The 12,423-nt window shown below is 43.0% G+C and overlaps 1 protein-coding gene across 4 annotated transcripts in view; it reads left to right on the forward strand.

Moving 5' to 3' along the window:
• The window catches only part of slc36a4 (solute carrier family 36 member 4), a 434,983-nt gene that overhangs the window by 220,649 nt on the left and 201,911 nt on the right, over positions 1–12,423 (forward strand). The window lies entirely within an intron of this gene.

Genomic DNA, 12,423 nt, shown 5'->3' on the forward strand with positions numbered 1-12,423 from the left:
TATTATGTTTTTTAAAGGAAAAGAAAGAAAGAAGGGACAGCTGAACTACTTAGAGTAATATACTGACAGTAGAAAAAAGAGTAACTGACATTAAGATAGCAACAAAATCCAAATTGATTGAGATACGTTATATGAGATTGATCAATCTAATCAGGAACAGTTAGCAGAATGGATAGCATACTGCCCAGTAAACACAGTAGGGGTTAAAGGTAGTTACTCAGACTAGCGAACAAATTAGTAAAATGGTTGTGGTTGTGCAAATGTCAAGGGATCTTTGGGTTCAGATTCACAAAAGATCAAAACTGCCATATTTTTATGCTATTTCATGCAATAGGGAGGCAGGTCTTTTCGTCAGTGAATTTCATTGTTCCCATTTCATTTTTTCCTCATATTTGCTTTGCTAGTATCGATCGTCATGATGAAGTCCAAAGGCGATGCTACCTGTCGATGTTCAATCACATTTTACATTGAAATAATAATGATTGGTGTATAATTACTGACTAATGCAGTCTGTGGTCACATTATTTGAGGTTAACTCTGTTTCTATTTGGGGGACTTAATCAGTTTTGGATTCATTTTTGTTTTTGCCATGATCTGTTGGTAAGAGCAATAACTATTCATGTGTTGCATGCTATTCCTCAGTGGTCACATTTATAATAAGGATTTTTATGATCACAAGTTTATCAAGAAATAATCTGCAAGTATGTAAATGGGTTTTATATCTGCTAATATTTACATTGGAAAATTAATGTTTTAATCTGCAGTCCATTCCTTTACTATTGTTGTACTTATCTAAATTTTCATGTTTTGAATTTAGGATTTAATCTGTTGATAAAAATGACGTACTAAGCATGAATTTCTACATTTTGGTACAATTGGCCTCAACACATTCAACTGCTTGTTAGCTTGCCTTCTGAGAGATTTAAGTGCATACATACTGTGGCACTGAGATTACAGTATCCAGTTCTCATACCAGTTTGTCAATGGGGCAGCTTATTTCACCTTTTGATCACATATGTGTAACTCTAGATATTGAGCAGTAAAGCTAAACTCTAAATTGGAAGGATCCTAGGCTCCACTTACAAGAGACACTGCTGCTGGTCAACCTGAGGGAATATCTAGTGCCGATCTGAAGTTTGCCTAAAAGGTTAAGGGACACATTCTCAGTCACCATCCTAGAACAGCATATTTTATATATCATGTACTTGTAGATTCAGAAGTCTGTTTCAAATAAATCCTTTCCAGAACAGCCAGAACACCCTTCTGCCATTATCTTAATTTTCCTGAAAATAATGCAACTATTTGAATGAATGTATATGATACAGACTCCTCGGTGGAGTTTTCACAGTGGTGACATAACACAATCATAATGATTGGGTTTGTCATATCATCTGTGTGAATGTTGTTGTGGAGATAATTTTATTGAGGGGTCCATAAAGTAATCAATTATATTGAAGAGTAATGCTGAGCAAATAGAAATTAACTCTTACCAACTTACTGACTTTTCAAAAGTTTTCAGGTGTTTCAAACGTGACTTTTGTTACTTATATAGATGCAGCCAATATTTTAGCAGAAGAGGATAATTTGTGTTTTTTGGTATCTTCTGGCTTCCATTTGCTCACTGTCAGTTGAGTACCAGTACTGCACAATAACTACCCCTGAGTATCCTTAAGTTCTTTTAAGTGCCTGTAGGAAGCAGTTGCTGACTGCTCTCACAAATCTGCTCTTTGTGCCTTTTGCACTCTACAGCAGACTTACACACTATTTTGCTACATTGTATGTTCAAACAAGAAATTTATATTTAACAAGTCACAGTAATGGAATCTTTGTGTAACTGGTTGCACTGGTGTGGGTTATACTTAAGTTGAGGAAACAAAGATGTGGGGCATGAAGGAGCAGAATTTTTATTTTGGCTTTCTCTTTTGTGCCTAATTTTGTGAGATTGAGAAATTTACAACTGCAGTCCGAAGCCGATGCAGGTGATAAAGTCTTTAGATTATCTTCATTATTCCATTGGATTTGGTGACAGAAAAAACAATATCACAATGTCACTTATTACTGCACAAACCATGTCGGTTTATTATTTTCTAAGAAAATAAATGATTGGATTTATGTATCATTTGAATTGTAAATTGTTAATCTAACACTCCATATTTTTTCAATTTTGAAAATGAAATCTGTTGCAACAAAGCAGTGTGTTCATTGTCAGCCATGACTCAGTTGGTAGAACTTGTGCTCCTGAATCAGAAGGTTGTGAGTTCAAGACTCACTTCTGGGACATGAGCACAAAAATCTAAGTTAGTATTCCAGTGCCGTACTGGGGAGCTCTACACTTCCAGAACTAACGGATGAAACGATAAAGCCATCTCATTTGTCAAGTAGATGACAAATGACGCTGATGTCCGTAATATCTTTCTAAAATTCTTTCGTTGGAGCATTGCTGGCAAGGTCAGCATTTGTTGCCCACCCCTAATTACGCTTGAGAAGGTGGTGGGGAGTTGCCGCCTTGAACTGCTGGAATCCATGTGATTTTGGAACATCCGCAGTGAAGTAACAGTGGTATAGTTCCAAGTCGGGGTGGTGGGTGGCTTAGAGTGGAAGTTGCAGGTGATGATGTCGCCATGCATCTGCTGCCCTTTGTCATTCTAGGGATAGAGATTGTGTGCTTGTAAGGTGCTGTTGAAGGAAACTTGGTGAGTTGCTGTCCCCCTGTATGCTACTACCTCTCAATCAACTTCAGCAAAAAAAATTATCGGACCATTATCACATGGCTGTGTTCAGGATAAATTCACACGCAGCAAAGAAATTCACGACCTTTCTGACATGAGTTAGTCTGCTTATTCCAATCTGTTTGAAAGCTAAAATCCCCTATTTAGAGAACCTTTCCTTTTCTCCTTGTCTAATCTCAGTAGTGACATTTTCCGTCACTTCACAGCTGCTATCAAAAATGGCACCTACTACTGCAATAAAGTGTCGTTACCTCTTTGGTAGACTGTGCATAAGTGCTATCACAACCTCTTGCCATTACTTGTCGAATGATTGGCAAAAATCCGAGATAAATGGCGTAAACAGTTGTTTACACTGTTCCCCAAGTTTCTAGAGATCATCTACCAATGTTATGATGGGAAATCATGAAAATCCTTGGAGAAATTCAGCAAGTTGGTCTGAGGTAGGATTTTGATTAGTTTGGAACAATTTAGCATAGACTGAGCTAAAAACAAAAATCAGCTTTACCGTGTTAAGTGGCGTTTGTTCCATTTCTTGAGAAACTCTTGGCTAACCTGCACATCTTTGGACTGTGGGAGGAAACCGGAGCACCTGGAAGAAACCCACGCTGACATGGGGCGAACGTGCAGACTCCACGCAGTCACCCAAACCTGAAATCGAACCTGGGTCCCTGGCACTGTGAGACAACTTGCCACTGTACCATTTGTTAAATATAGTTTCTTGGCAGCTTCATTCTGGAAAATTGTAGTCTTTCCATATTCTTCAATAGTCTTCCATGGTCTTAAAGTAGACATTATAGAAGGCATAGTATATTCCATTTGTCATTACTCGAGTTCCATTAAGATTTATAGCTTTAACTTTTGCAAGTTTGTGCACCAATAATTCAAAATCTATTTCAATTGGCTTATTAATTTTGAATACTCTTTGGAACAGATTTCAAACCAAGCATTGATTTAATTTGATTTATAATTTAATGGAGGTTAAATATATATTGTTAAAACAGCAATATGATTTTCTTGAAAGACAACTTGTTAGATTAATATTGAATAACTTTCTGGTTTTGGCAGATGGAATCCCATGTTTATGCTGAACCACGAAAGAGATGGAGATTAAAATGAAGGGGAAAAAGGTGTGCTTATGTTGGACGGATAATAAAATTGAGAAACAGGCTGAATATAGAAGGTTCAGGGAGGAATTGAAAAAGCAAATAAGATGAGCAAAAAGAGAGTATGAGAAGATTGGCAGCTAACATAACCGAAATCCAAAAATCTTCGATAACTATACAAACGGTGACGAGGTAATAAAAGGTGGAATTATGCCAATTATAGACCTAAAAGGGGATTTACATATGGAAGCAAGGAGCATGGCTGAGGTACTAAATGAATCCTTTACATTTATCTTCACCAAGGAGGATCCTGGCCAATTCTGAAGATACGAAGGTGAAAGAGGAGGTAATTCAAGCATTTGAAGGGTTTAAAATTGATAAGGAAGAGGTATTGAATACACTTCCTGTACTTGGGATCCAGGAGCAGGTGACATACATCCAAGGATACTGAGGGAAGTGAGAGTGGAAATCGCAGAGGTGCTTGCCGTAATTTTCCAATCTTCCTTAAACTCGGGTGATGCCATAGGACTGGAGAATTTCAATTTACGCCATGTTCAAAAAGGGATATAAATATATGCCCAGCGGCTACAGGCCAGTCAGTTTAACCTCCATGGTGGGGAAGTTTTTAGAAATAATAATTTAAGACTTTTTTTTGAAAATATTTTTATTTAGTTTTTAACATTTTATACATAAAACAAAACAATACAGAACAGCAACCACCCCCCACTCTACCAACAATCCAGCCTCGCGATTGAGTCATTCACCCTACACACCACCTCACACCACATTTTCTCCTCCAATGCCATCCCCAATTCCTCCTCCCACTTGGCCTTAACCCCCTCCAATTAGCACCATATCATCATCCAAAATCCTCCCATGAATCGCCAAGATGACCCCCCCCTCCAACCTCATCACTGAAAACACCCCCTCCAAAATCGAGGAAGGAGGTGTAATCGGAAAAGTTGGGAAAACCTTCCTTGCAAAGTCCCGCACCTGCAAATACGTAAAGGCTCCACCCCCCCCCCCCCCCCTCGGAATCCCAAACTTTTCCATCAAATCCTCCAACATTGCAAAGCGCCCTTCCAAAAATACGTCCTCCGTTTTCACCATCTCCCACTCCTCCCACCCCCAAAATCTTGCATCCAGTCTTGCCAGCTCAAACACATGATTCTCTTGAACCGGCATCAACTTTGACCCCGCCCCTAACTTAAAAATGCCGGCGAAACTGCCTCCAGTTTGGGCAGCACAGTAGCATAGTGGTTAGCACTATGGCTTCACAGCGCCAGGGTCCTAGGTTTGATTCCCGCTTGTGTCACTATGTGCGGAGTCTGCGCGTTCTCCCCGTGTTTGCGTGGGTTTCCTCCGGGTGCTCCAGTTTCCTCCAACAGTCCAAAGATGTGCAGGTTAGGTGGATTGGCCATGATAAATTGCTCTTAGGTTAGATGGGGTTCCTGGTTTATGGGGATAGGGTGGAGGTGTGGGCTTAAGTAGGGTGCCCTTTCCAAGAACCGGTGCAGACTCAATGGCCTGAATGGACTCCTGCACTGTAAATTCTATGATTCTATACCTTCAGCATGGCTACCACCACCGGATTACGCGAGTATTTCATTGCGTCAAAATGGAGTTTGCTAGTGCCCACAACCCCCACCCCCTACTAGAGCCTGCCTCTATCCTTGCCCACATTGCCTCCCATCCCTAACCCCGCCCAGCACTTTCTTGGCGTTCGTCGTCCAATAGTGATACATGAGATTCTGGAGAACCAACCCCCCCTGACTGTCACCCTCTGAAGCACCGTCTTCTGAATCCTCGCCAGCTTACCTGCTGGTACAAATGATATAAATCAACTGTTCCACCCCTTTAAGAGATGCCGGTAAGCACTGGAATAAAAAGAAAAACGGTAACAAGAGTTCATCTTTACCGCCTGCACCCTGCCTGCCAATGATAGAGGGAGGCTGTCTCACCTCAACAAATCTGCTTTAACCCTGCCCACCAGGCTCGTTAAATTCAATTTATGAAGCTGGGCCCAGTCCCGAGCCATCTGCACCCCCAGGTACCTGAAGTGAGCAGTCGCCACATGAAACGGCAATCCCCCTCAAGCCGACTCCTGCCCTGGAGAGGAAATCAAAACGCATTCCCTCTTCTCCAAATTCAATTTATACCCTGAGGAAAGCCCCAAATCACTTGAGCAGCCCCATTATATACCCCAACGTGGTACCCAGGTTAGAAAAATACAACAAAAAGTCATTCGCATACAAGGCCATCTTATACCAACAGTTTATACCAACAAAAAGGAAGGACGGTAAAAAGAGGGAAAATCGACCGTGGATATCTAAGGAAATAAGGGAGAGTATCAAATTGAAGGAAAAAACATACAAAGTAGCAAAGATCAGTGGGAGACTAGAGGACTGGGAAATCTTTAGGGGGCAACAGAAAGCTACTAAAAAAGCTATAAAGAAGAGTAAGATAGATTATGAGAGTAAACTTGCTCAGAATATAAAAACAGATAGTAAAAGTTTCTACAAATATATAAAACAAAAAAGAGTGGCTAAGATAAATATTGGTCCTTTAGAGGATGAGAAGGGAGATTTAATAATGGGAGATGAGGAAATGGCTGAGGAACTGAACAGGTTTTTTGGGTCGGTCTTCACAGTGGAAGACACAAACAACATGCCAGTGACTGATGGAAATGAGGCTATGACAGGTGAGGACCTTGAGAGGATTGTTATCACCAAGGAGGTAGTGATTGATGGGCAAGCTAATGGGGCTAAAGGTAGACCAGTCTCCTGGCCCTGAAGGAATGTATCCCAGAGTGCTAAAAGAGATGGCTAGGGAAATTGCAAATGCACTAGTGATAATTTACCAAAATTCACTAGACTGGGGTGGTCCCGGCGGATTGGAAATTAGCAAACGTGACACCACTGTTTAAAAAAGGAGGTAGGCAGAAAGCGGGTAATTATAGGCCAGTGAGCTTAACTTCGGTAGTTGGGAAGATGCTGGAATCTATCATCAAGGAAGAAATAGCGAGGCATCTGGATGGAAATTGTCCCATTGGGCAGACGCAGCATGGGTTCATAAAGGGCAGGTCGTGCCTAACTCATTTAGTGGAATTTTTTGAGGACATTAACAGTGCGGTAGATAACGGGGAGCCAATGGATGTGGTATATCTGCATTTCCAGAAAGCCTTTGACAATGTGCCACACAAAAGGTTACTGCATAAGATAAAGATGCATGGCATTAAGGGGAAAGTAGTAGCATGGATAGAGGATTGGTTAATTAATAGAAAGCAAAGAGTGGGGATTAATGGGTGTTTCTCTGGTTGGCAATCAGTAGCTAGTGGTGTCCCTCAGGGATCAGTGTTGGGCCCACAACTGTTCACAATTTACATAGATGATTTGGAGTTGGGGACCAAGTGCAATGTGTCCAAGTTTGCAGATGACACTAAGATAAGTGGTAAAGCAAAAAGTGCAGAGGATACTGGAAGTCTGCAGAGGGATTTGGATAGGCTAAGTGAATGGGCTAGGGTCTGGCAGTGGAATACAATGTTGACAAATGTGGGATTATCCATTTTGGTAGGAATAACAGCAAAAGGGATTATTATTTAAATGATAAAATATTAAAACATGCTGTGGTGCAGAGAGACCTGGGTGTGCTAGTGCATGAGTCGCAGAAAGTTGGTTTACAGGTGCAACAGGTGATTAAGAAGGCAAATGGAATTTTGTCCTTCATTGCTAGAGGGATGGAGTTTAAGACTAGGGAGGTTATGCTGCAATTGTATAAGGTGTTAGTGAGGCCACACCTGGAGTATTGTGTTCAGTTTTGGTCTCCTTACTTGAGAAAGGACATACTGGCACTGGAAGGTGTGCAGAGGAGATTCAGTAGGTTAATCCCAGAACTGAAGGGGTTGGATTACGAGGAGAGGTTGAGTAGGCTGGGACTGTACTCGTTGGACTTTAGAAGGATGAGGGGGGATCTTATAGAAACATATAAGATTATGAAGGGAATAGATAGAATAGATGCGGGCAGGTTGTTTCCACTGGCGGGTGAAAGCAGAACTAGGGGGCATAGCCTCAAAATAAGGAGAAGTAGATTTAGGACTGAGTTTAGGAGGAACTTCTTCACCCAAAGGGTTGTGAATCTATGGAATTCCTTGTCCAGTGAAGCAGTAGAGGCTCCTTCATTAAATGTTTTTAAGATAAAGATAGATAGTTTTTTGAAGAATAAAGGGATTAAGGGTTATGTTGTTCGGGCCGGAAAGTGGAGTTGAGTCCACAAAAGATCAGCCATGATCTCATTGAATGGTGGAGCAGGCTCGAGGGGCCAGATGGCCTACTGCTGCTCCTAGTTCTTATGTTCTTATACCCCATTCCCCCTCGCTCTCCCCCTCCACTGATCTAAGCTCCTCAGTGCAATGACAAAGGGCTCTGTCGCCAGTGCAAACAAAAGGAGGGGACATGGGACCCCTCAGTCTCGTTCCCCTATGCAGCTGAAAATATACCGAATTCACCTCATTTGTACGAACCCTCTCCTTCGGTTCCTTGTATAACAATTTGACCCATGCCACAAACTTAGTCCCAATCACAAACCACTCTAACATCGCAAACAAATAACTCCACTTGATCAAGCACCTTCTCCGCATCCAGTGCCCTTCTAATGGGGAGAGCACCACATTTAACAAGCGGCGCACATTCGAGGACAACTGCCTACCCTTTACAATCCCCGTCTGATCCTCCCAAATCACCTGCGGAAGGCACTCCTCGAACCCCAGCACCAACACTTCGGCATGAATCTTGGCATCCACATTTAACAGGGATATTGTCAATACGGCCAACACGCCACTTGTTTTTTTTCCTTTTCTTATCAACAACGAAATAGATGCCTGTGCTATCGTCTCTGGGAACGCCTCTTAGCCACCACGTCCTCAAACGTCTTCACGAACAGCGGCGCCAGCCTATCCAAAAATTTAAGACAAAATTAATTGTCCCTTGGGCAAATATGGATTAATGAAGGAACGCAAACATGGATTCATTAAGAACAAATCATGTTCAACTATCCTGTTTGATATTATTGATAAATAAAGTAACAGAGAAGGTTGTCGAAGGTAATGTGGTGATGTAGTATGCATGGTCTTTCAAATGGCATTTGATAAATTGTTGCCCAGCACTCTTGTCATCAAAGTTATAGAATTTGCAATAAAAGGGACAATAGCAGCATTGATATGAAATTGATAGAGTGACAGGAAACAGAGTAGTGGTGAATGGTTGTTTTTAGATTGAGGAAGATTTATACTGGAGTTCCGCGGGGGCCAGTGTCAGGATCTTTGTTCTTTCCCATATATATTAATGACCTAGATCTTGATAGATAGGGTACAATTTCAAAACGTGCAGACAACACAAAAATTGGAATTATTATTAACTGTGAGGAGGTAAGTATAGAACTTCAAAAAGACCGTGGTGGAATGGTGGGGGGTGCGGGGGGAGACAAATGGAAGATGAAAAGTAATCCACAGACGAATGAAATTATTCATTTTTGCAGGAAGAATGCAGAAAAAGTGAAAGCACCCACATCCTGGGCTTTATCAAATAGGGTTGTGGAGTACAAAAGCAAGGAAGTTATGTTAAAGCTGTATAAAACATTGATTTGGCCTCAACTGGAGTGCTGCATCTCGTCCTGGGTGCCACACTTAGGACGGATGTGAGTGCAGAGTGGGCACAGAAAAGATTCACGAGAATGATTCCAGGGACGAGGAGCTTCAGTTCAGTCGGAAGTTTGGACTGTTCTCCTTGGAGAAGAGAAGGTTGAGGTGAGATTTGCCGATGATATTCAAAATCAAAATCTGAATCTTCTATAAACAAAGGAATAGAATTGACAGCAGGAAGGGCTTCCATCTACCCTTGGAGAGCTGTCAGCCAATCAGATTGAGGTACTGCAACACCAGCCCTGAGCCCATGTCCTGGGACAGCACTTCAGGTAAGTACCAGGGTTTCCGGGGCAGGAGGGTAGGGGACAGCCTGGGGCGTCAGGAAGGGGGTGACTTCACTGTCGGTGGGAAGATGATGGCGCTCATAGGACCCTAAGAAGAGGACACCACAAATTTGACGCGACCTTCAGATTGAGCACCCCCTCACCCCGCCCCTCCAAAATTCCCACCTGAAATCAAGAGTGTTACCCTGATCCAACCATTGCCTGCCAACCTAGAAATTGGAGGGAATCCCGTCCATGCACCTTTACACTTCTTTCCATCTTGGGACTTTGGGGGGGTGGGGGGGGGGGTAGTTGAGGGGGGGGGAATAATCCAAAAGGCCAAATCCTATCAATTATAATTGTCTTGGAAATGTTTCCATTAAATACACGTTAACTGTTCATGCTTGTAAATTAGTAGCACAGGGTCAAAGGAATCCAGCATTGACTCTCTACCTTGAATGGCTTTATTCCACTTAATTAATCTCGTTTTGCATCAGTGACAAGGTCTGACATTTAGGCTTACATTAAATATCAATTTTTACCTTATAAAATCCTGTGACTTTATTTAAAGTGACAAAAATCTATGTAAACTTGTTAATGTGTTAGCAAACTCTGTCCACTGGTTTGAATGCTATAGCTCCAAGGCAATGTTCTCTCAGCTGTGTGGGTGTGGTTCTTTGCCCATGCAATAATTTTGACAGGATGGACAGACACCTTGATGGGACAGAATATAATCTGAAGCACAGCAGTGGCACTGACTAAGGCAGAAGAAATGACAAAGGCAGAACCTGCTCCATTGACCCTGCAAAATCCTCCTCGCTAACATCTGGAGGCCTTTGCCAAAATTGTCTGAGTTGTACCACACACATGGGTAGGGGATGGGAGCCTGACTAGGCATGGAGGTAGCAAGGCGGGGTATGATGGGCCAGAGGATGGGTGGGTGGGGGAGTGAGAGGCATGAGGTCTAGATGGCCTCAAAATTCTTCAAAATTGCCACGCGATTGTGCATCGCATGTCTTAAAGGAACCCTTGCTTTGTGTGCGGCCTGTTTGTCACTTGTGCAGATGTGCAGTTTAGAGGGAATTAAAAATAAAATCATGACACAAGACGTAACTGTGGCAGCAGGAAGTGAGCAGAGTTAGTGTGTATAAAAGTGTTTGTGTTTTTCTCTCCTCCCCTCACATACATACACACACTCACCAGTGTAACAGGGATGTGTGGACATTTTACCATTGGAATTACCTGAGAAAATATTTATAATTTTTAAGGGGACTTGACCCATTTGTCAAGCTATGCATTGGCAGGAAAATTAAAACAGGTGATGGGCTGGAGGCCTCTAGTTCCACTGCTTCCCGAGTAGCTGCACTCTGCTGAGCCACCAGGTCACCGGCCACAAGTACAGGGAATCAGAGCTGACTATTTTGCAGCCTTCAGATGGCATGAAGGGGGTTGCAGCCTCTTCTACGCAAGTCCATGGAGTTGAATTTCTACAACATGTCTCATCACAGGGAAATCTCACTTGGAGTTTGTTGCATCTTCAGTCACATTCTCCAGCTGGTTGGAGCGAGCTCGGGGTACCGTGTGTTGTGAGCCGGTGAGAAAAGACGGAGAAAGACAGCAGTGATAGAGAGCTGCCGATCGCACTCTGTTGCTGAAATCGGGGAAGCGGCGAGGATTAAGACTGGAACCGGTAAAGGTTCAACAATATTGTCAGGTCAGATACCTGACTACATTTGCCAAGGAGAACATGATCAGATCTATGAGGATGTTTTGGAATGATTCAACAGTGAGCATGACCGAGAGGAAAAAAGGATGTTCGTAAACTGGATCAATAAACATATAAAGCTGGCAAAGCCTATGTTCAGAAGTTTACGTTTAGAGACCTCCAAAGGCTGGGAGGGATTTAAGATGGTGCTGCATTGTGGAAACATGGGATTTTGTTCATCATTTCAGTTTACGTTCATGGTTTTCATCATATTTTAAATCGGTCTAATTTTTTTTGTCTTCATTGAACTTATAAAGCCCATTGGGCGCGATTTTCCCACCATGTTGACCGGCGCGATCTGGGCACATCAGGTGCATCGCGGGAGAGGCCCAAGTCGGGCTTTATGCCAGGCACTAAACCGTGCACAAGTCACTCGACCAGTGGCACCTGGTGCTGGCCATGATCCAGATAAGCATATTTGCCCATTTAAATATCCACGGCCTAGTTGAGGCTGCATTCTCCTGGCACATGGGAGTCACTGACTGTACCGGCGAGACTTCAACTGGGCGCAGATTAGTACTGATATCCACAAGCAGAGGAGACCAAATATAATGGCCACTCCAGGGATCTCGGGGGCCATTGGGGCCCCTGGGTGGTCGGGGACAGGTCAGAGCAGTGCCTTTGCACTCCCCCTGGCATGTGGGTACCATGGTGCCGGGGGCACTACCCATGTGACAGGCTGACACTGTCCGGGTGACCAGGTGCTAGGTTGGCACTGCCAAGGGTTGGAGCCTGAGGGCAGCCATGCCCATGAAATGGAGGTGTAGGGGGGGTATGAAGGGGCTTCATAGAGGTTGGGGAGGTGAAGGGGGTACCCTGAAAGGAGAGGTGAGGGGCCTGAATAGGAGGTTCCCTCAGCGACCCC

The sequence above is a fragment of the Scyliorhinus torazame genome, chromosome 15, assembly GCF_047496885.1.
Source record: "Scyliorhinus torazame isolate Kashiwa2021f chromosome 15, sScyTor2.1, whole genome shotgun sequence".
Taxonomy (NCBI): Eukaryota; Metazoa; Chordata; class Chondrichthyes; order Carcharhiniformes; family Scyliorhinidae; genus Scyliorhinus; species Scyliorhinus torazame.